At 41.9% G+C, this 24,607-nt stretch overlaps 1 protein-coding gene across 18 annotated transcripts in view; it reads right to left on the reverse strand.

Annotated features, from left to right (window-relative positions):
- Nucleotides 1–23,037: 23,037 nt before the first annotated feature.
- C5H7orf25 (chromosome 5 C7orf25 homolog) overlaps nt 23,038–24,607 on the reverse strand; it is a 214,973-nt gene continuing 213,403 nt past the window's right edge. For 12 of the 18 annotated variants that reach the window (XR_008617492.1, XR_003679969.2, XR_003679967.2 and 9 more), the window contains one exon: nt 23,038–23,246. The gene's annotated coding sequence lies outside the window, so the exon portion shown is untranslated. Of the gene's footprint in view, nt 23,255–24,607 lie in introns of all 18 variants that reach the window. The other 6 variants (XR_008617491.1, XR_008617482.1, XR_003679976.2 and 3 more) reach the window with 1 other exon arrangement.

Raw genomic sequence — 24,607 nt, forward strand, 5'->3', positions numbered from 1 at the left:
TTTGCTTCGTTCTGTGTAGCAGCTGATTCCGCTACACCGAAGAGTCTTGGAACATGGTCTTGGCTTTCCTGATTTACATCACAACCAAATTGCGCAGAAGTGCTTGGAGCTCCTGAGAGAGAAACACACCTCACTCAGTCAGCACTTCACTAATTATCAGAACACGGAAGAGGCCCATCAATAGCTGCTTTGCCCTTCAGCCTCCTCACTGATATCAGGGGATAAAGTAGACCCAGATGAGATCCTTTTTTAAAGGGCTGTGGGTATTAGAAAGTAGGACCTTTAAGAAGGGTTGGCCTTCTACCACCCGCCTCTGCCCCTCCACACACACACACTCCATCTTCCATCTCCTTCTCCGGCTCTCATGAATGCACAGAATGTGGCTTTAGTGTAGCTCTTCAGAGCGACCACACTGATGTCACTTACACCTCATTTAGTGGGTAAGGCATGATGGGTCCTGTGAATTCAAGAGAATGATTTCTCACTATAGGCTGGAAAAACTAAAAGCCTCGATTAGAAGTGAAGGTTTTTTTTTTTTTTTTCTTTCACACTTACCCTCTTACTCAAAGAAAACTGATTTGATTTGAACACTAAATTATTACTATGTGACTTCGGATATGATACTTCACTCCTTTAAAACTAATTCTCTAGTTCGAAAGTAATAGAACACTGACCTTTGAAGAATAATCTACACAAAATGTCTTCCTTTACATTGTATAATTAGTGCCCCCAGGTAACCCTGTGATGGAGACATGATCAGCCCATTAAACCCAGGAGGAAAAAACTGAAGGTCTGATATTCGCACTTGTGAGATACAGAATGGGACTAATGTCTAGGTCTCCCACTTCTCAGTCCTGTGCTCATTTCAAAACACTAAATCCAAGACACCTAAAAACAAAACAAAAAAGACCCTGAAAACTGTCACTATTCTGTTTCACAAGGCCTGATGGAAAGAAAGATATTTTGGTTTTGGTATATGTCAGGCTAGGTACCTACATCAACCCACTGAAAACAAACAAAAATGCTGGAGGAAAATTTTTTTTTTTAAATCTTGTTAAAATAACCACTCAATTGTTGTGATATAAATTCCCTGAGGGAAGGGACTATTGCCTGTTTCTTACCCTGCTGTATCCCCAGAACATAAATAGTAGCTGCCTTATTGCAGGATGTCCCCAGATATTTGTTGAATAATTAATTCGGTGAGCTAGCAAAAAAAAAAAAAATGAATCCTTAGGCCCTCTAGTTCGAAAGTAATAGAACACTGACCTTTGAAGAATAATCTACACAAAATGTCTTCCTTTACATTGTATAATTAGTGCCCCCAGGTAACCCTGTGATGGAGACATGATCAGCCCATTAAACCCAGGAGGAAAAAACTGAAGGTCTGATATTCGCACTTGTGAGATACAGAATGGGACTAATGTCTAGGTCTCCCACTTCTCAGTCCTGTGCTCATTTCAAAACACTAAATCCAAGACACCTAAAAACAAAACAAAAAAGACCCTGAAAACTGTCACTATTCTGTTTCACAAGGCCTGATGGAAAGAAAGATATTTTGGTTTTGGTATATGTCAGGCTAGGTACCTACATCAACCCACTGAAAACAAACAAAAATGCTGGAGGAAAATTTTTTTTTTTAAATCTTGTTAAAATAACCACTCAATTGTTGTGATATAAATTCCCTGAGGGAAGGGACTATTGCCTGTTTCTTACCCTGCTGTATCCCCAGAACATAAATAGTAGCTGCCTTATTGCAGGATGTCCCCAGATATTTGTTGAATAATTAATTCGGTGAGCTAGCAAAGAAAAAAAATGAATACTTAGGCCAAAATCTAAGTGAAGCGGAAAACCTGGAGAAGCAAGCATAGCATTTCATCCAGTATTTTTACCTTAAGAAGATTTGCAAAACTTGACCATTTAAGCTTTTATGATCCTGTGGGGTGTGGAGGCCAAAAAATAAAGCACAAATATAAGACAATAAATAAAAATCCAAATATAGCACATCAGACATTATGGCAAATGTAAATAGACTAAATAATCCAATTAAAATGCTAGAGTTGTTGGGCTGGACATTTTAAAATCTGACTCTATAAGATATGTGTTTATAAAAGGCAGATTCCCAACAATAAGGACACAAAAGGCTAAAAGTAAAAGGATGGAAAATATGAATCATGAAATATTAATGATAAAAACAAAAGCCACTGTATGTTAATAATATACAAGAGAGATCTTAAGGAAAAAAGTTTTCCTAGATATAGGTTAATTTTAAATTATAAATGATTTAATTTACCAGTAAGATATACAGTAACAATTCTAAATGTATATGCACCAAATGACATAGCTTCAGAAGCCATGGAGATGCAGTAATGTTGCCAAGAAGAAGTGAGTGACGGCAGACCTTAGACCTCTCAGCAAAATTCACTCCTAGACAAAAAAGCCTCTTACCCTGAATGCAATATATATGTATTTAATTTTATAGCATAATTGAAAAGCAATCCATCAATGGCCAAATAATTTGGGTTATGTTTATGTAATGGAATACTACAGAGTAGTGAAAATGAATAAACTACAGCCTGATACACAGAAAAATCCCAAAAACCTAATGGTAAGCAAAATAATCAAGTCAGAGGAAGTACATGCAGTACTGTTTCAGAAACAGACCAAACTAAACAAAACAATACTTGGATACATTCAAAACTCCTAAAGAAACGCACAGCAATGATTATTACGAAAGTCAAGATAGCAGTTACATGTGGTGGGGAGATAGGAGCAAAGCACAGAGGGGGTATCTAAGAAAATGGCACAGTCTCAATGGGTGTTGAGTTCTCGGATATTTGCTGTATTACTTTTAGCAAGCTATTTAAATAGAACATATATACACAAAAGTGCACAAAGAGGAGTATGCAGCTCAATGAATGAAGCTAAAGCTCCCAGTGCACCAGCACCAAAACTTTCCTACATCTGAATCACTAGCTATCCTAACGAAGAAAAAGATAACAAGTGAAAATACACAAAATAAGGAATGGCAAGTTGCTAACTCCCTCTCAAAGGTAACCCTATTCTTACTTCCAACACCATTGATCAGTTTTGCCTGTTTTTGAACTTTATATAAATGGAACTACATAGTATATACTCTTTTTTTTTTTTTTCTGGCTGCTTTCCCTCAATATTTTGTTTGTGAAATTGATCTATGTTGTTCCATACATAAATAGTTTGTTCATTCCCTGATTTACAGGCCTACTTTTTTTTTTAAATTGCACTTAGCTTTATTGTGTCCCATAGATATTGCATTTTTTACAAAGTGAACTTTTGTGGCAACCCTGCTTCTACCAAGTCTATCCACACTATTTTCCAACATCATTCACTCATTTCATGTCTCTGTGTCACATTTTGGTGATTCTTGCAATATTTCAAACTTATCCATTATTATTATATTTGTTATAGTTCTCTGTGATCAGTGACCTTTGATGTTACTATTATAATTGGGTTTTTAAAATATTTTTAATTAAGGTATGTACATTGGTGGTTTTTTCAAACACAATGCTATTGCACACTTAATGGACTACAATACAGGGTAAGCATAAATTTTATGTGCACTCAGAAACAAAAATTTCATGTTACTCACTTCATTGTGATATTTGCTCTATTGTGATGGTCTGGAACTGAACTCACAACGCCTATGAGGTATGCCTGTATTATTTTAAAATCATACATACGTATTTTATATAAAGATATATGCATACGCTTTATTGTACAGTAAAACAAGGGAAAATAAAACTCTGAAAGATCAGATTAAGTAGTTAGGTAGATGCTGTTACTCTGCAGGTCCCTTAAAGTTGTAAATCCTAACTATCCAAATATTTTAGACATTAAATATTTCCAGAGAGGCTGGAATGAAAGTCATTTCTCAAACACCTCAATCTTTCTACTTTTGCTGCCAAGTCCAGACCAGACACAGGGATAACAAATATGGACTCTGTCAAGTAAGTCCACCTAAAATGTTTATAAGACCAAAATTCAAACAGCAAAAACAAAGAAGTGCTCACTCAACCAGATTTCCCCAGCAGATCTGCTTCTGGCAAAGTTATGGAGCTGGTAAATTGTCTCAGTCACATGGCTCTTACAGCCCTCAGCACCCCTCACACACATACATACACCTGTTTGTCCTTTTGCCCTGTGTTTTCCTTTTTGATCCATAAGTCCCACCCCTGCACCATGCTTAAGGCAGATTTCTCCATGTCTGATGAAAAAGAATCTGATAAAATAATTCACAGTGGAATGTGAAAAAGGAGGGATTATTCTACATTTCTAGAGGCTGTCTACATTTAACAAGGGCAATGGTAAGGGAAAAGTTACCACAAAGGATCAGCCATGGTGATAGAATACTGGGGGAGATTTTGGATGAGCTTTTTACATTACATCAGGATGGCATTACCTTTGTTTTCTTGCAGTGAGCAGAGACCCAAGACCCTCTGCCCTGGAAGGTTTTGTCTATTCTAAGCAAGGGGACTTCTGAAGGCAAGAAGAAGCCTTTAACTTTATCCCTCTGGCCTCCGAACCAGAAGCCACAATTCAAAGATGAAAGCTAATCTTCACAGCAGAAAAATTTTTCTTAGCTGCTGCCACTGAAAAAGCTAGAAGTCAACCCTAGCAGAGGCCATGATGGGAAAACATCCAAGCACTGTCTGTTCTTCTGACCAGGCTGAGAAATGCCTGGAAATGCCTGCATCTTTAGTTGTGTTTGAGGGTGGAGATTTATCGGTCTAGTAGGAAACAGGCTTGGAGACAGCTGCTTGAAGCTAGAGCAGGGCTCAGCTGTATCTAAAGCTCTTTCCCTGAGGATGTTACCTTCAATCTATTCTTCTCTGGGGGTGGTGTTCATACTTCCACAAAGGTGACCTTACTTTCTGATTTGCCTCAAAGTGTTCTGGTTTATGCCTGTTGTCTTGGAAGCCCCTTTGGTTTTGCATTTGTCCTGGATTTTTCATTTTCTAACAAGCTATAAGTAGTAGTAGATGCATTAATGTATCTTTCCACTAGGTTGGATGTAAGGTTGGACACACTTCTACTTTTTATCTCCAGCTTCTGCCATGGTCTCATCTAGGAGTGGAGGAGGTGCATGATTAGTGACCAGAGTGCTCACGTTATGGCCTGGTTAGGGCAGAAAGACAATCAGTGATGAACTTCTCTCCTACCTGAGATCTTCCCACATGAGACTCTTCTCTTGTGAGACAGCATGCAGGATGGTGGCTGGCAAACTAGTTTGGTCAGACGTCATTGGTTGGAGACAACTCACTCCTTTCGGCTCCAGTGATACGGTGAGGGAGGCATTCTGGCCACCTGGTATACCAATCTGTGGTTCCGTGGTCAGCATTGTAGATTACAAGGCACAAGAAGCCACAAGGCCACTAGTCAGATCTTACACTTAGGAAGTGGTTGAACTGGGACTCAAACCCAGATGTATTTGTTTTGAAAACTCATGCTCTTAAACATACTGTGGAACACTCCCTCATTTTCACTAAAGACAATGACAAAAGACTCAGCCTCTTTCTCTCTATTCCATGTTTCTTCCTATGTGAATTTCATGTCCTTGTGGTCAGTTGCACCACCATTTCGAGTTCATGGCCACAGGCCAACTGATGCACTTTAGTGGCTGAAAGCCGATAGGAAAATCTTACAACTCTGGGAATTCATGCAATTACAATTTCCTACTAATTCTAGGAACAAACTTTCAATTCTCCCAGTAATAGTTCTTGACAACTCCTTTGCTAGTCTTTGATTAGCTCAGTCTTCACCTAAGCAATAATTTAAAACACTCACAACTTCTCTCAAGCCCTCTATCCTATACTTACCCTTCTTTCCAAAGGTGACCTTGTATTCTATAACATTTTTGGAGGATATTGAGGGAATTGGCTATGAATTTCTCAATCTTCAGATATCACATTCTCCTTCCCACCTAGTTCTTCCCTCTGTTAACAGCCAAGATATCCACTTGAGCTCTTGATCTTCTCTGCCTTTGTCCCCCAAAGACCTGACTCCATTTCTTATCACTATAATCTTTTTGCCTTCAACCTATTCTACTCTACTCTCTCATTTCTTTTGGTTCATAAACTTGATAACATCTCCCTCATCAAAATAAAAACAGAAACAAGCAAAACCCCTAAAACTTAAACAATTCCCTTAACAGTATCCTTTAACCCTTGACTTATCCCACTTCTTCTCTTGTAAGTCAAAGATCCTGAAAAAGTTGAATACATTTCCTCACTAAATTCTTTCACTGCCCATTCTCATCTCAAAGTCTCATAATATAGCTTCCACCCTCACTAAAACCCTAAAACTGCTCCAGAAAAAAAAATCACCAACTTTCTCCCCATTGACATTTCAGTAAAAAATAATTATCTTTTGCTATTACGGTCCTTGGTTTTCTGCATAATTTGATTCACTTTACTATTATACTTCTTGGAACTCTGTGTATACCTGGCTTCCTGTAACCGTGACTTCCTGATATTCCCTTTCCCTCCAAACCCACTAGTTTTTCTCCCTCTTTTTTCCCATCTGACACATCCTCCCCAAATCTGAGCATTTCTTCTCAGCCTCCTTCACGGGAACATCCATGTTCCCAGAATTCCCACCTTGGCTGCAATGGTCCTCATTCGATTGCTGTCCCAGGGCAATTCCACCCACACTCAAGTTTATCTGCCACCTATTGGACACTGACCCCCAAACTGTCTTTCTCACCTTGACTTTTCACAAGGACATCAAATGTGTATACCTACCTGCTCCCTGAAATATGTAACTTAGTTGTCACACAGATACCTCACAGCTTAAAGGGTCCAACATGCCTCATTATCTCCTCTAAAACTTATTCCCTGTAATTCCTCCCCCCCACACTTTTAAAAATAAATTTTATTTTATTTATTTACTTATTTTTTTACTTTGGGCCTCATTGGGTCTTCGTTGCTGTGTGCGGGCTTTCTCTAGTTGCAGCGAGCGGGGGCTACTATTCGTTGCGGTGAGTGGGCTTCTCATTGAGTGGATTCTCTTTGTGGTAGAGCACGGGGTCTAGGTGTGAGGCCTTCAGTAGTTGTGGCAGGCCAGCTCCACAGTCCAGCATGTGAGCTCCGTAGTCCAGCTCACGGGATCTAGAGTGCAGGCTCAGTAGTTGTGGCACATGGGCTTAGTTGTTCCGTGGCATGTGGGATCTTCCCGGACCAGGGCTCGAAACCATGTCCCCTGCACTGGCAGGTGGATTCTTAACCACTGTGCCACCAGGGAAGTCCCTCCCCACCCCACCCCCTTTTTTTTTAATCATAGCTCCAGCCACTTAGGTCAAAAACCCGGGATTCCTCTGAGAGTCTCCCCTCCACTCACTATCCAATGTCCAAAGAATCATCAAAGTTATCCACTTTTTATCCTAAGTGTTTTTCAAAATGCTTCTCACCTTTTATATCTTGTATTCTCAGGCTCTCAATCCCTAACTTTTCTCTTGCTTCTCCTCTTATACTCTCTTTACTCCATGCTGTTAGCTTGATGCTAACATTTCACTCAACTTATCAAACAAAACTTTTCATGGGTTCCCTATTGATTTCAGGAACAACTCCGGGCTCCCAAGATGGCAGACGTAGCTCTCCATGGTGTGCAGGCTGAAGTTAAATGCACACAGAAGCGCCTTCTTTTCCCTGCTGATGTGAAATTTGAACATGCATAAACCAGCAGCAAGGTGATGTAATCCCATCCAATTTTCACAGATAATATCCAGGGTAGAAATGTTTCCAAACCACAGCTGAAAGACACATGTGGTTTTATTCGGCATGAAATTCAGCAAGTAATTAATACTCAACTCTGTCATGCTCCTGGAAGCAGGGCCACTCTTGGGGTTTTGGAGAGTGAGAATTAGACCCCCACCCTGGTCTATACAGACTCCCTCTCTTCCACCAGGGAAGGCTAAAGCTTCCCATACCTAATGCTACATAATTACACACCTGTGTGGTTGCTTCTTGGGGTGTATGGAGGAGTGTCAAGGATTCTGGATGGTTACACAGAGAGCGCCCTGAATCAAGACTGTTTCAGGGGCTACCTGAGGCTACTTCTGAGGTTGATTTCTCTTCATCACTGCCCAGCAACTGTACACAGCTAAAGACATCTAGAAAAAACTAATCCAACTAAGGGTTTATAATATACTAAATGTGTCAAATGCTAGAAAAGCTCACCTTTAAGACCAACTAAAGGAAACCACAGGAATAAACTACAGGAGTAGTCAGGCTTCAGCAAAATGAATGTGAGAAAATCTCATCTGGAAACCTCACTTCAAGAGCATTTTTATAAACACTTGCCATAACCTATGTTATGGTTTTCCTTCTGTCCTTTCCCTTGCCCCTTCTCCTACTAGACATATTCATTTCCTACTTAATCCTGCCTTGAATCTATCTCCAATTCTGCTTGACAATAGACATCAGTTTTGATACTTTTTTGGCTTTCAATCATATATTTTTAAAAATATTTTGGGGACCTCTTTGAAAAACAAAATAAAAGTATGAAGAAAAATGTAACTACAGTTGAAGTTATGCTTATAATTCAGGGAATCCATGTACCAGCCCCATCCCAACAAAACACATTCATAGTCCTTATTGGACCTATTATGCCTTCAGATGACAAGCTTCAAGTATTTGAAGAGAGCTCTCAAGTATCCCTTTCTCCTCTCTACCTTTAACTTGACTTATGCAAGTCTTTCCTCACTTGCCATGTTTTTCTCCCAAATTGAATCTGTTCATTTTCCCTCTTTGGGGATGTGCTGTATTGAGTTTGGCTCTATGGGTTTGGTATGAAACATGCCCAGTAGGATAGGCCATTGCCTCCTCTTCATCAGGACCGTAGTTCAGGAAAAGTAGACCCTAGCACGTGCTTCCTCGGCAGCTCCATGGCAGACTCACCCAGAATGTTCCAGCCACTAAAATTCTGAGGATGTTTCTGGATATACTGGTGCTAAGTTACATTTCTAGCAAGCTCCCCTTGTTGGGTCTATAGGGACTACATGGCAGGGCCCAGTCAACTATCACCCAAGGTAGCAAATTAGGTGAGGACAGGACCTGGAATCAGAGTTCCCCATGAGAATGAGAGAGGTGTTGTGTTGGAACCAGCTGACAATGCAAGAGACAGTCTAGGTTAGCTGCCACCACCTGGCACCCTTCGGGAACTCATCCACCGTTGTAGACGGGCAGCTGATACAGAGACTATGATATAATCTCAGCTAACCAAAGGAACTAAGCAATTGGAAAGTGCATTCATTCATTCATCGAATAAACCAGTTTTCACTGTGCTCCTACTAAGTTCTAGGCTCTGTGCTAGTGCCTGGAACATAATGGAGAGAAAAAGCAGATACGGCCCTACCTTCCTGGAACGTCCTGTGTCGTGAATGATTCAGTCGTGATGGTATAACCACTGAATTGTGAAGGTTAGAAGAAAGTTTGAGAGAGAACTTAGAAGGACATCTAATATACTTTGAGAAGTAAGGGATCAAGAAAGGCTTCTAAGGGCAGTGACATCAATGCTGATTTGTAGATGCAAGTAGGTGCTAGCCAGGTGGTATGTGTGTGTGTCTGCACGTACATTGGGGTTGAGGGGGTGTCAGTGTGGAGAGGGCCAGTAGAAGAGTGGACACCTGGAGGGAAAACTGGTGGTGAAAAGCAGCAGAGAGCAAAACGTCAGCAGATGCTGTGAAAGAGGTTGGAAGGGCCCAGAACGCCTTTGACATGATTTTTAGAACTTTACACTTTACTCCAAAGGATTTTAATCAGGGCATGATCCAAGCAGATGTGGGTCCTGGAGCAGCACCAGTGGAAGGCTGGAGCATTTGTCACCTTATAGCAGGGCCATCTCTCTGAGCTGGCTGGGGAACCCCCTGTAGCTGGGTGAACAGGGGCCCAGAGAACCAGCAGGTTCCAGGCCTGCCCTAGGGGCCAGCTGGCTACTTGGGAGGTGAGACCAGAGCACAGAAGATGTTTCTTTTTTTTGCGGTACGCGGGCCTCTCACTGTCGTGGCCTCTCCCGTTGTGGAGCACAGGCTCCGGACGCGCAGGCTCCGCGGCATGTGGGATCTTCCCGGACCGGGGTACGAACCCACGTCCCCTGCATCGGCAGGCGGACTCTCAACCACTGCGCCACCAGGGAAGCCCCCAGAAGATGTTTCTTAAACATCTGCCGTCTTGTCTCTCATCTGCACATTTGCCTCTCTTGCCCACAGAGTAGCAAAGAATGTTGGTCCCCTGAGCCTCCTTTTCTTGACCTGCTTGTCCTCAGCAGAGGAGCAGGGCTGAGGCCCAGAACGGGCTCAAGGCCAGAGGATGACCTGGGAATAAGTAAGTGTACTAATAGCTTTTTGCCAAATCTCACCCAGGCCTATGCAGCATCCCAGCTCTACCTGGGGTTTCTCAAATCCATGCAGAGAACCTGAAACTGGAAGTCTTAGTGGAACATCTGGGTTGCAGGGCTGTGCGTGGCACACCTTGTCCTCTGGGTGCCCTGGCCCTGCGGCGAGAGGCTGTCTAGGTAGCTCCATGAAGCCGGCAGCCACTGAGTCTCTGTCTTCCTGATTATATTCCCAGGGAGAGGACTGAATTGTTGCGTAAACGGACAGTCTCATGGGAGCAGAAGAGACAGGCGGGACTTGTCTCTTAAGAAAACTTCTCATTAAGTCAACAAGTTTTTCGGTGTCTGTCTAAAGCCTGCTAGACGTGATGTGCAGAAAGGAAGAGCCATTTGTGCTTTGGCGTGTGAGCTCCTAGGAGGTGGGGTCTGCAGGCCTCTGGGATGCAGTTATAGCCACATCCTTTTTGTCCTGAAAATAATCTGCTTACCTGTCATCCAGGCCCGACCTTCCTGATGGAAGTTATTCTGAGAAGAGCATAGATGCTCCTAAGAGTGAGAACTGAGGACCATGGGGACCCCCGCCCATCCCCCTGGTCTCAGCCTTGCTCTGGGTTGACCTTCTGCTGACCTCTCTCCCTTGGGGCAAAATCCAGGCGAGGCAGCTGCCGGTTCATTCTCGGTAGTAATAGGACCCCTTCTAAATGCTTATCAAAGTGCCAGGCGCTGAATGTGAGCTCTGGAAATTACTTTCGCTGAAAGATCCCTGGTGCCTGTCCCTGCATTCGGTTTCCAGAAGCTCTGCCACCACTGGGTGTTTTACTGAGCTCTCTCTATTTTTGCAGCCAGCTTGTAAGTCCTGGATGACATTTGTTCAATGGGTTTCCAAGGACTTGTGTGCTGCCTGTTTGTGAGCCAGGCTGGAAATCTCAGCCTTTCTGGGGGAAGATTCCTGCCTTGCCATGTGTGGGTGAGTGTCAGAGGGCATCCTGGATAGGCTGAGCCCGAAAGCCGGAGGGACGTTTGTCCTGGTGTTGAAAGGGGGAATGGGATACAATCCAAGGCTGGGAAGAAAAGCCCCAGGGCTGCTCTCTGCTTCTCAAGGCCAGGGTTAAAAAGAACAGGAGCCAAACTTTGCATTGAATCCAGTAACCTCGGAGCATTTCACCCCACCAAGCCCCTCACTTGGGCAGCCCACCTCCCTCCTGCTTAGAGAATTTACTTCTCCTTGTCTCATATATCAAAGCAATTGGCAGATTCTAGTAGGTTCACTCACTAGTAAATATTCATTTATGGTAAGAGATAGAATCATGAAATAGATACCTCCCATGTCTTAAAGAAGCCTGATTGTAAGAGAAGAGAAACAGACTCTCAAGATTGGAAAGGGCTTAAGGGTCCTCTAGGCCAGCCCGCCCTGGGAGCTCAGGTCCCCTGGCTTGTCTCCTTATCGGGCAGACTTAGAGCCCAGGAAGAATGCCCCTGATGACTCACTGAGCCTTAAGCTAAAGGCATCGGTTCCTCTTCGGGGAAGCGGCTCATCAGTTATCCCAAACCTAGTGTCCTCTGTCCCTCCTAGCACTGTCTCCAGGACCTTCAACTATTTCTCTGTGATGTGGTCCATGCGGGAAACTCATCTACTCCTAAACCTTGTCTCCCTCATTCTATGCTTGGGAGGCTGATTTTTTAGGTCTAATGTCATTGTCCTATTTTTAGTCTATAATAACTTCTTTTTATATTCATTCCAATATTTTGTTCTAGATCAGGGGTTGACAATAGTGGCCTATGGGGCAAATCTGACCCACTCCCTGTTTTACTATTGCTCACCATCTAAGAATTGTTTTTATATTTGTAAATCATTGGAAAAACATCAAGAGAAAAATAATTTAATGACACATGGAAATTATGTCAAAGTACCTACATAATATCCTCAATTTTACCTCTTAGACCATGAAGCCTAAAATATTTACTGTGTGTCCATTTACAGGAAAAGTTTGCCAAAGCGTCATCTAGATTTTAAATTCTGTTGTTGAACATAGAATAACTCATCCCTTTTACACAAGGGCTCTAATCTGATAAGGATAATGTTTTCTACCTTTGATGAAATCTAAAAATGTGTACAGACTATGACAGGTTAAGAATAGCATCAGGTCCTGTCATGTACCACTAGTGTCTCCCCCAGGAAATATCAATCTAATAATCAATGGGTGGTAACTCCTCTAGGTCAGTTGTTTACAAATTCACCTTGTTTCCAAGGATATCAAGAGAGTCATGTCAGTTTTCCTGTTTACATCCAGAGATACCAGATGCACTAATACACCTCACTCTTGTTTCAGTAAGGAGTTGTTTCAGTAAGGACTGAGGTTAGTCTGACATAACTTATTCTTAGGTGCTAGCCTCCTTTTTTAACATACAAGATTTGGCACACAATTTTTCCAAGACTTAGTGGTACGCTCTCTGAACTGAGCTTGAGAAACCCTGAACTGGTAGGGTTCTGCTGGCTGCCATAACAGGTAAGCTCCACAATCTCAGTGGATTAATGCAACAGAAGTTTATTTCATTCTCAGAGTAGTTCATGATTCTTATAACATCCACGTCAAGGTTTAGGGACTTTATCACTCATGGCTCTGTTATATACCAGGGCTTCCAAGGGAAAGAGAAACTGGAGAAGGTACACCTGCCCCTTAACTTTCTATCACCTTTACCTATGCATCATGGATGACAACCGGACACATGACTCTACCAGATGGTGTTGTTCTAGCCTCTTCCAGCCACACTCTAAGCTATGGAAAGGGAAACGAAATCTTTGTTGGGCAGCTGGCCATGTCAGCAATGATATTTCCTGTTTTCCTTTTGAAAACTGTTAACTCTATTTGCAAATATCTGTACCTCTTTTTTCTCTCATTTTCTGTCCTTGCGCATTGCTAACAGGCATTTGTCAGGAGACCAGGACATCAAAACAATTTTCAAAAAGTTCTGTTAGGGCTTCCCTGGTGGCGCGGTGGTTGAGGGTCCGCCTGCCGATGCAGGGTATACGGGTTTGTGCCCCGGTCCGGGAGGATCCCGCATGCTGCGGGGCAGCTGGGCCCGTGGGCCATGGCCGCTGGGCCTGCGCGTCCGGAGCCTGTGCTCCGCAGCGGGAGAGGCCACAGCAGTGAGAGGCCCGCGTACCGCAAAAAAACACAACAAAAAACAAAACAAAACGAAACAAAACAAAACAAAAAAAAGTTCTGTTAGAATTACTTCACCCATTCATTAAGTGATTCTACTTTGGCTTAAAAAAGTTCATCCTACTCATTCAGGTCTTAAGATCAGTCTCTTTAATTGAGATCAATTTAGCAAAGATATTTGGTTGCAAGTGTTAGAAAGCCAACTTAAATTAGCACAAGCAAAAAAAAAAAAAAAAAAAAAAAGAAGGTACTAGGGTATATCTAGAGACAAAAACTGGAGGAACCATGACCTTGGGGATTGGAACAAGGATGTAATGTACCCAGGTCTCTTTCTACCTCTGTCTGCTTCTTTACTTGTCCATCTGACTTCATTCCAGCTGTCCCACATCATAGCCCCAAATGCTTCTTATCTAATTTTACATCAAGAGGTCTCAGACTCTGATTGGCTGGACTTGAGACACCTGCCAGCTCCTAGACGAATCATCACATCCCCAGAAAAGGGACTAAAGTAACGGACCAAACCCAGTCCTGTTCTATACGGCCACTCCCCTGCACCTCACCGCTCCACCCTGACTCTGGATGGCTAAAGACCAGGGTAATGGGAATACTTGCCAGGCAAACGAACAGAAGCAATTTCCATTCTCTACACAGAGACAATGGGAGTAAACTAGGAGATGGGGAGTCCTTTGTTATCTGTTATACATCATAGCGGGGCCATGCACCGCCTAACCACCTAGACTTAACATGTCCTTTCTTTGTTTTTTTTTGTTTTTAGTTGTTTGGTTTTGCCTTTCTGTTGTTGTTTAAACACACCTGAAAAAATGTTTACCAATAACAAAGTAAAATATATTACACAGTATGATTGAGACATGAGCAGAGTGCTAGAAAAGTTTGGAGGCAAGAGAGATGCTCTGTGATATTTGGATTACAACTTTGAAGGCTGCATAGGATTTCAACTGGCAGCCCTGGGGGAGGGCGAAGAGGAGCTGGGCCGGCATTCCAGGCCAACTAAAGGTTCTGAGAAAATCCTCAGGGGTGATCCATATTAGAAAGGGTGTCAGGGTGATGGCCAGAGTGGAAGAGTTCCAAAGAGTGTTTTGAGAACAAGGCGTTGCTGGGTTTGGCTGAGGCCTGTGAAGGCCAGAGTATCAGGATACATAAATTCTGGTCTGTCCGTGTGAGAAACAATCTAGTTTGCTTATCGTCTCTCATTGTAGATTCCGTTTCCCTCATTAAATTCCAAGCTCCTTGAATCCCGGGGGAAAGAAGCTCCTTTATAGAAAGTCAGCTGTGTGCTGATGTTTTTGTAAGTCTTCATAAATCATGTGAGCTCTTTCATAAATCACGTAGAGCTGCCTTTGCGGTGCAGCTGCACTGCACAGATACTTCAGGGTAATGCTTCTATTTGTCCCAGGCAAAACTATCAAACTTGGGCAGTCCCAGACCCCCTCTGTTTCTTGATGGTACCTCTCCCCCATGCCCTCCCTTTGCCCAAAGGCCTCTTACTGTCTTTACTCCCCCTCTCCCTTTCCCACCCACTACACCTATGAAAACAGGAAAGACTCTGTTATCAGTCACTTACCCTTGATGATGGATTGATTAATTGCACTTTAACTGTAATCTAGTCACCCAAGTATAACCTGTGCTTTCAACTGTTCATTTGCATTTTAATCCTTTTATCTTCCAATGTGGAATGAAAGGCTATTTTCTATGCTACAAGGCTGTAACTAGCTTTCAGGGATATTTTAGATGGTAGTGGTGAAGGAGGAGAAAGAAAAGAAGGAAGAGACCAGAAATAAGGAGGGGTAAAGGGACAAGTTGCAAGGCAGAAGATATACAAGAGGTAAAAGAGGCATATGAGCTGACATAGAGTATATCTGATAAATCAGATGTTCATTAAATATTTATTGAATAAGTGCTCCTGGAATGCCTAGATGGATGAATGCTAGATTCAGAAAAATAGATTAAAAGAATTTTCTCTTCCAACTAGACAACAAATTCCTTGGGGGTGGGAAATGTGACTTATTTTTTAAATCACATGGCACCTAGGATATATTGCCCTACTCAGTAAATAAGTAGAGACATAATAAATGTAAGCCAATTGAGGTGTTATATGTGTAGTTAGCATATATTGCCAGTATAGGAGCCAGGCTTGGAGTCTCTCAATAAAATAGTTTTGTAAAACCCCTAAACCTCAATCTTCTACTTGTAGACACCTGACTTTTCAATCAATTTACTTTTCACCCTTTGGTTCACGGGTTGCCCTCTCTGAACCTGGTTGCCCTCATCTGCTAAATAAGTAGTTGGAATAGATCAGCAAATTTGAACCTGTACTCTATGGAACCCTAGAGGTTTCTGAAAGTGCCCCCAAAGCCATCATGAGGTAGAGGGGAGCAAGGAAAAAGCCAGATGGTTAGGGCAGAAAACCTCCACCATAGCCCTGCCTCAATCACCCCTCTCCATCCCTACTACCTGCAGTGGCTCCGTGTCAAGGAAAGCAGACCTGCTTTCACCTTTTAATATTTTTAGGGTTCTGAGAAAATATTTATTGGGGGAAGAGGAAAGCTTCAAGACCAGTGCACTTGATCTCTAAACTCATCGTTTCTTTAACTCTTTCATTGATTATTCTTAGGATATTTTTCCTAGCAGTAGTATCTAGTTAGAGCAGCTTCTCAAATTTTCATGATTAATATCTTTAAAATTAGGAATTCAAGGCATTTGCCAAATACCTTCACATACTAGATGTTAGACTGAAAATAGATTTAGACATAATCTTGAAATTATTATTAGTACATTTCAAAGTGCTTTCCAAAATTGTTGCAAAATCCTCACGCTATCTTCAAAGTATTCACTGAATGGACAGCTATTAAAATTAATTTTTGAAAACATCTCTTTTTCTAACCAGAAAGCTGAGTCAGATTTTGTGAGTTCCTGGAGGGGAAACAATTTCCAACTAGTGATTTCTCTGGTGAGTCATAATAGAGAAATTTAAAATCTCATACTAATGAAAAAGAGCACAAATAAATTCTCAGTTGGATGATAATTGTTGAATTATCTGGCTTATGAACATACAGGAATCTAAGGTAAATATATGTCCAACCTCTAGCTTGATGATAACCATACTCAAAATGTCCATATGTTTAACCTAAACTGATGTCTGTTGATAAAAAACAAGGTGGGGGGCTTCCCTGGTGGCGCTGTGGTTGAGAGTCTGCCTGCCAATGCAGGGGACACGGGTTCGTGCCCCGGTCCGGGAGGATCCCACATGCCGCAGAGCGGCTGGGCCCGTGAGCCATGGCCGCTGGGCCTGCGCGTCCGGAGCCTGTGCTCCGCAACCGGAGAGGCCACAGCAGTGAGAGGCCTGCATACCGCAAAACAAACAAACAAACAAACAAACAAAAAAAACAAGGTGGGAAGAGATGGGTCAACATATTACATGAATTGCAAGTGATTTTAGAATTCATGGACACCTTCATACCAAGAAGGAAAAATTGGGAGCCAAGCTCCAAGTAATTAATGTAGGTGTGCAATTATATGTACGGTTGTGTTCATACAGTTAATCAAATAAATCCAACACACAGAAAGATTGTACTTCCTGGCTTCCTTAGGGTAGGATGGCATCACGTGACTAGTTCTGGCCAATATCTGAACTGGGTCAATTATGAGCTAAGTATTTAATTGCTAAGGCAAGACCTTCCAAAGCATTCTTTCCACCTGGCTTGAGTCTCAGCAACTGGGTCCCCGAGTGCCCAAAATGAGCATGATGGATGTGTAGTTGTGTAACGTGAATGAGAAATAAACCACTGTGGTTTTAGCCATTGAGATGTGAGGGTTCATCACTGAAACCTAGTCTGATAAAATATGTGAAAGAGAAATTTGTTTCAACCAGGAAATAGCCTTCCTCTTCTAAGCAAATTGAGAAATTTGCATGAGACCAGACCACAGGCAAGAAATTGTGCGATAATGCAGCACATCCCTTCTGAAAAACGCATAATACTGCACTGATTTCTCAGGCTCCCATGGAATATTTAAATACTCTCTGGGAGACAAAAAGAACCTATTTTAATTGAAATCATATGACTTTTCTTCTCCCATCTTGAAGTTTTTAAATGGCATGTGTCATATTTTTTTGAAAACAAGACCAATTGAGGTAAGAAAAAAAAAATCCCTGTAATGTTTTTCATTTGAACAGGACTCAGAAATTTTTCCATAAAGCTTTATTTTTCCAACTCAGTTTTTTAAAATTTTACAAGAAATGCTACAAAAAGAAAAAACATTCTTCAGAGCATCCATCTTTCACAATCCTTGTATCTTCAAATACATGGACAATACATCAACACATGACTTTTTCTAGGCAATTTTGGTGGGTCTTAATATGGTTAATTTAAAAAGCTGAACTAATAGCTGATGGAAACAGTCGAATCCCCATCAGAGAATGGCAGAGGAAAGCTCTTTCCCGGAATGAGTCACATGGTCCTCACGGCTGCTGAGTTCAACGGTTCCTGTTAGCTAGAGTGCCAGAGTTTATTCCCCTCACTCTTTGTTTTTACAGCAATATTAATTCCATTCCTATGAACTGAGGTTTGGACAAGTTCCTCCTTGATTTTTAAAAACATATTAATAGTGAATCAGGATGGGCCCCAAAATAAGAAAAAACACACACACACAACTTGTGCATGATTCCACTCATATTAGATCATAAATTCATCAATTTCTTATACTTTATACTTCTTTTCCATCATTTAGTCTTACCAGAAAAAAAAAATGAGTGGAATATTCTCAAATATATCCTCTAATTAATCAGCTACTCCCTGAAAGTTTTATTGGTAAAACAAAATGGGACATCAGAAATTTATCTGGGGGGGGGAACTCCTCAGGAATTTTTTAACTTAAAGTTCATGTTTCCCCCCTTCCCCATAAATGCCCACAAATGCCAAGTACCATCTGTACTCTGTAGTCTCACTCAAAAAGTAGGGAAGCAAGGCATTTAATATTCATGGTTACTTAATTAGCTTCAGTAATTATTAAATACATCTCTCTAAAATACAGTATTTGAAACCACAATATATAATTTTATTTTCAAGCTGAGATATATTTTCCACACTTAACCATGGAACTTTATAAATTACATTCTGACAATTGAACCTCACAAGGCTCTGAAATGCAGGTTGATGATTATTAACACAATGACCTAATATAGTCCACTTATAATGATTGCTGTTAAGTTGTTATCAGTTTATAAATTGAAAATCAGACATCTTTGCTTTGGGGGTGATAGTAATATATCTATATCACTTGGGCTTATGGGAAGAACTTTCCTGAACTAGTGATTCTTGTACACTGGTAGCCAGACCAACAAATATGCCAAAAATGCTTTTACCACCATCATTCTAACAACATTTCTGACACCAGAACAGATGTTCTGAGCTAATTTAAAGAATAAAAAGAGAGATGGTTGCCTTCAAATTTGGGGTTATGTACTGGAACAATATATGTGAGTAACTTACATTTTCCTTTTGTGACTTTCCCCTTGAAACCATACAGTTTGATAAGGGTTGGCTGCAGAAGACCATCAACGATTCGGTAACTAGAGGTAGGCTTATGTGAAGGCCCAATGTGAGGCACAAACTACCCAAAAAAATCACAGAAAGCCTTTTAAAATGTGATGAACCCTTCTGCTTTCAGGATTATCAACAGCATTTATAGCGAGTGCTGTGCTGCACAAAGGGTATGTGGACTTCACCATGACTGTTGGTCTGTTCATGAAGCAAGAGAAAAAAAGCGTGTTGCAAATAGTTATCACAGACAGAGAGCTGAAGAAAACATTAATCAAGGATGAGAAGTAAAAATAATGCATCAATTTTAAGTATAAGCAAGGATCTGAGTAGGGAACATAGGATAATAACTGAGAAAGAGCAAGCAAGGATTGTTAGTGGATTTTTCCATGCCAGTATTCCAGATATACTTCTGAGGGTGTCCAAGGCTATGTGAGACAGTAGCTACACACATCTGTTTGAAAAAGATCTGTCTGAATCTGAACTGCTAATAATTTATCAAGCAACATCGTCTAGCAGCTGTTAATATTAATAACGATGATTTTTTTAACCTTTTATTAAGCACTTTGCATGTATCAGGCCCTATGTTTTACGTTTATATTTTGAGTTGGTTATTACTATCTTCATCTGGTAAATGAGGAGACAGAGGCGCAGACAGATTAATTAAATGTTGGCCAATTGTGAAACGGAGATTAGAACCTGCACCTGAATTCCAATGGTTGTTTTGAAAAATAGGTGCTTTAAAGACATAGTAAACAGACTTATGGTTACCAAAGGAGACGGAGGTGGGGAGAGATAAATTAGGAGTTTGGGATTAACATATACACATTACTATATATAAAATAGGTAAACAACAAGGACCTACTGCATAGCACAGGGAACTATACTCAATATCTTGTAATAACCTATAATGGAAAAGAATCTGATAAAGAATATATATATGTATAACTGAATCACTTTGAAACTAACACAACATTGTAAATTAACTAGGCTTCACTTAATAATGCATAGTAGGGGCTTCCCTGGTGGCGCAGCGGTTGCACGTCCACCTGCCGATGCAGGGGAACCGGGTTCGCGCCCCGGTCTGGGAGGATCCCACGTGCCGCGGAGCGGCTGGGCCCGTGGGCCGTGGCCGCTGAGCCTGCGCGTCCGGAGCCTGTGCTCTGCAACGGGAGAGGCCACAGCAGGGGAAGGCCCGCATACCACAAAGAAAAAAAAAAAAATAATAATAATAATAATGCATAGTAAAAAAATAAAATAAAATAGGTGCTTTGATGAGTTAACTGTTGGCTTGTTTGTTTTCCTTGACTGTGCTTTTTTAATGCAGTTAGAGAGCTGAATAGGTAAATATGGGAAAAGGGGAACTCAAGAAATCAGGGGATGACCCTCTGCAGAAAGAAAAATCTTATTGGAGAAAAGAGAGGACAGGAAAGACCCCAAGTGAAACATTCAAGTTTTCTTTTCCTTTCCCCCATCCCCGCACACTGAAGGATCCTGGTCTCATTGACCTGCAGCCACAAGTTTAAAAATCAAACACAGAGTGGAGCCTGAGACTAAGGCCATTCATTCTCTGAGCGTCTACAGTGAAAACACCCAGGAAAAGGCCAGAGGTACAGGAAGAGACATGGAGGCCCACCAGCTTCTACAGCTGTAGTCAACATAGTAGACAGAATTCCATCGTGACATTCAAACTACCAAGCCTGAAATAAGGCTGCATATGCCTTGAGCTTTCTTTTTTCTTTCTTTTTTAAAAATTTATTTATTTATTTAATTTATTTTGTTTTGGGCTGTGTCGGGTCTTCATTGCTGTGCGCAGGCTTTCTCTAGTTGCGGCGAGTGGGGCCTACCCTTCGTTGCAGTGCATGGGCTTCTTATTGAGGTGGCTTCTCTTGTTGCAGAGCACAGGCTCCAGGCGCGCAGGCTTCAGTAGTTGCAGCACACGGGTTCAGTAGTTGTGGCTCGCGGGCTCTAGAGCACAGGCTCAGTAGTTGTGGTGCATGGGTTTAATTGCTCCGCGGCATGTGGGAGCTTCCCGGACCAGGGCTCGAACCCATGTCCCCTGCATTGGCAGGTGGACTCTTAGTCACTGTGCCACCATGGAAGCCCACCTTGAGCTTTCTTAAAAGAAAGGGAGTGGGTTTTCTAGAACAAAGTTGCCCAGGAATTCTCTGTGTCTGTGGAAAACATACATACACATATATATATATATATATACTTTTTTCCACACATACATCATTTGTTAAATATATATGAACTTCCTAATTAAACTTTTTAATATCACCTCATGTTGAGTTCCAGCCATGTAATTTAAATATTCTGTGAGTGCCTGGAGACAGAAATATGCCACATGGCAATATTCCATGAAACTAGCTGGAGAAAGTCATGACTTATTCCTAGTCATCTGGTTAAATGAAATTTCCTTAATACACTTCAAGCATCCCAAACAGGCTCCATTTTAGATGTAGCATCCAGGATCACAGAGGGAGTGGTTTCAGGCTTTTTTAGACTAAAATTCACACTTTGTTTTCAGCCAACATGACTTCAGCATTATCATCTAGTACCATCTTCCCTGCCTTTGCAGCTCGGTGTAAATCTTAATCTTCTGGACCAGCACGATGGAAGCAAACCTCAGGGAAGGGGGGCCCACAGGGGAACAGACACTTCCAATAAAGGCCCCTCGGAGCCAGTCCACAGCGGATCAGTCCACCTCTGCCTTCTTTGGAAGAAAGTGGGGATGTGGTGAGGCCCTAATATTTTGTAGGACCAGAGAGCTAGCTGGGAATGAATGGTCTCTGGGAAAACTTTCATTCTCTAGTTGTTGGAGCTCAAGAGGAAATGTTTTTCTTTCTTTAAGATTTCCAACCTCCCTACTTGTTCTCATAGCTGCCAAGTTGCACACAAACATGCCTTTGAATCCAGACATTTGCTGGGCCCTCTGGCCTCATCTTGATTTCTTCTTCTGGTTAGGGTTCCATGCTGGGCCTGGTGTTCACACAGTATTGCATGTGGGGAAATTGCCTAATAAATCACAGTGATCATGGGCTCCTTCTATAAATGGGGTTTTTCTTCATATATCTTCTACCTGGTGCAAAATGCATTGAGGGACAGATTTTCTATGAGTCATTGTGCAATTTTATGCATTTGCGAGAACCGAAGTCTTTAATAAATCAGACCTTTGGAGTCCTTGGAGTATTTTTCTTTATACCACGGACCTGAACATTTTGTATGGTTTGTGGTCATTTGTTTTTTTAATATTCTGGTTGGTTTTCAGTTTGCTTGGTGGTGTTGGCTGCAGACTCGTAATTCCTGCTAGAGTTGAATTTTCCACTCAGAGCAATTTTATACCTCTCCACTGTTCACAGAGACCAGAACAGACATTTCTGCCAATTTGACCAACTTCATTGACAGACTCAGAATCTTAAGTGTGGGTCAAATAATGGACGTGATTCATATCTTACAAGAACCCCCATTGATTTGCCCAGGATCTGATGCTGGCCTCGTCTGAATAACATTCTCCAGCCTTCTCATCAGGGTGTCTTGGAGTATGCAAGGCCCTATCCCACACGGAACGCAAATGTTATCCGTCATTTCCAGCACGTATTCTCAGGGTCAATCGAATCCTTTGGGAGAGATGCAGTGTCCACACGATCCTGAATATCTTTGACCCTTGATTATGTATGAGGTGAAGGAACACTGAGCGTTCAGAGCTGAAGCAGAATTGCCACGCAGCAAACTGACAGACTGGTTTTACGAAGAAAAACAGTATTGTAGTAGTTCTATTGCATGGGAAGGCAACATGATTTTAGAAGGCCTTCCTCATTCTGTTTTATAAGGCTTGATCTCAGGGGAATGACAGATAATCCAGATGTCATTTAAGGATAGCTGACATTGTTACCAAATGCAAGTTTGTATGCCCGACTCACAGTGAGGCCAAACAAACTGAAACATCAGAGTTTGTAGCAGTGAAAGGTTTATTGAAGGGCCAACCAGGGAGACAGGTGGCTTGTGTACCCTGCCCCCAAAACCCCGAACTCCCCAAAGTGTTTCAGCAAAGCACTTTTAAAGGCAAGGTGAGGGAGGGATGAGGTTGGTTGTTGCAGACTTCTTGGTGTCAGAATCCTTTGTTCTTGCAGCTGTCCACGTAGGTCAGGTCATGATGTTCCTGTAAACCTCCAAAAAAACAGATGTTATTTTCTGTTCTCCAACTTCTTATCTCTATATGGATGGAGTCTTAAAGGTCAGAGCCTTGAGAATGGGTTATCCTATATATTTCAGGCTATAGGTGACATTCCTTTTTTTTTTTTTTTTTTTTTTTTTTTTTTTTTTTGCGGTACGCGGGCCTCTCACTGCTGTGGCCTCTCCCGTTGGCTCCGGACGCGCAGGCCCAGCGGCCATGGCTCACGGGCCCAGCCGCTCCGCGGCATGTGGGATCTTCCCGGACCGGGGCACGAACCTGCGTCCCCTGCATCGGCAGGCGGACTCTCAACCGCTGTGCCACCGGGGAAGCCCCTAGGCGACATTCTTTTACAAAAGGTGCAGAGCCGGCATGACTAAGCATAGGCAACAGAGCACAAAGCATAAAGTTAAAGGAAAAACTCTAATGTGGAGTCAGGCTTTTTCTTCCCTATCACAACATAAGACAATGCTTGCCTGAGGTCATACATCAAGGCAATGAAAACTCAGCACTCGAATCCATTGTATATAATCAAACTGAGGCTAACATGAATGCTTATTATTAGGTGTGAGCAGACACTCTCTTTGAAGTTCAAATCTACATAGGAGACAATTCCTTCAGAGAAGTTGGGGGAGGGGAAATTAGCAATATTTAAACATCTGCTCTGTAGCCTATGTCTTGCCTTTATTTAACCTAGTCAAATGTGGAAGGACTCCTGAGTCCTATTTTATAGATTAACCACTCATACCAGGAAAATTAAGTAATGTACCCAAGATGGCACAACTGATCATTGGCCGAATTGAACCTGAACCCATGTTTCTTTGACTATCAAAGCATATGTTCTTCTCACTACACAACTATCTCCTTAAACTTAAATAAAGCCTTGAATTACAGTTTCGAGTCTTCAAGCAAAATTTGGCAACCTCCTTCTGAGACCATTGCCACTTCCAGCTTTCCCGCCATTACTTTAGAAGGTGTGCCACTTAAACACACTCCTTTACAAGTGTTTATGTGATACCCACCATCCAATGTTGTGCTATGGACCAAGGAACACATACATTTAACGTAAGGTAGTTCCTGTCTTCTAGCAGCTTACAATCTAGGTGGAAAGACATGAGGTAACCACACACAATAGTTTAAAAACGCTGTAAAGTAGTATTGATCACTGCTTTCATTCACATTCATTCTTTCATTCACAGTGGAAGCTCTTTTTTCTATGGCATAATTTATTTAATAACACATCCAAGACACTTGTGGCAGCTTCCAGTGTTAAAATATACGTGATACGGGCTTCCCTGGTGGCGCAGCGGCTGAGAGTCCGCCTGCCGATGCAGGGGACGTGGGTTCGC

This window comes from Physeter macrocephalus, chromosome 5 (assembly GCF_002837175.3).
Source record: "Physeter macrocephalus isolate SW-GA chromosome 5, ASM283717v5, whole genome shotgun sequence".
Classification (NCBI taxonomy): domain Eukaryota; kingdom Metazoa; phylum Chordata; class Mammalia; order Artiodactyla; family Physeteridae; genus Physeter; species Physeter macrocephalus.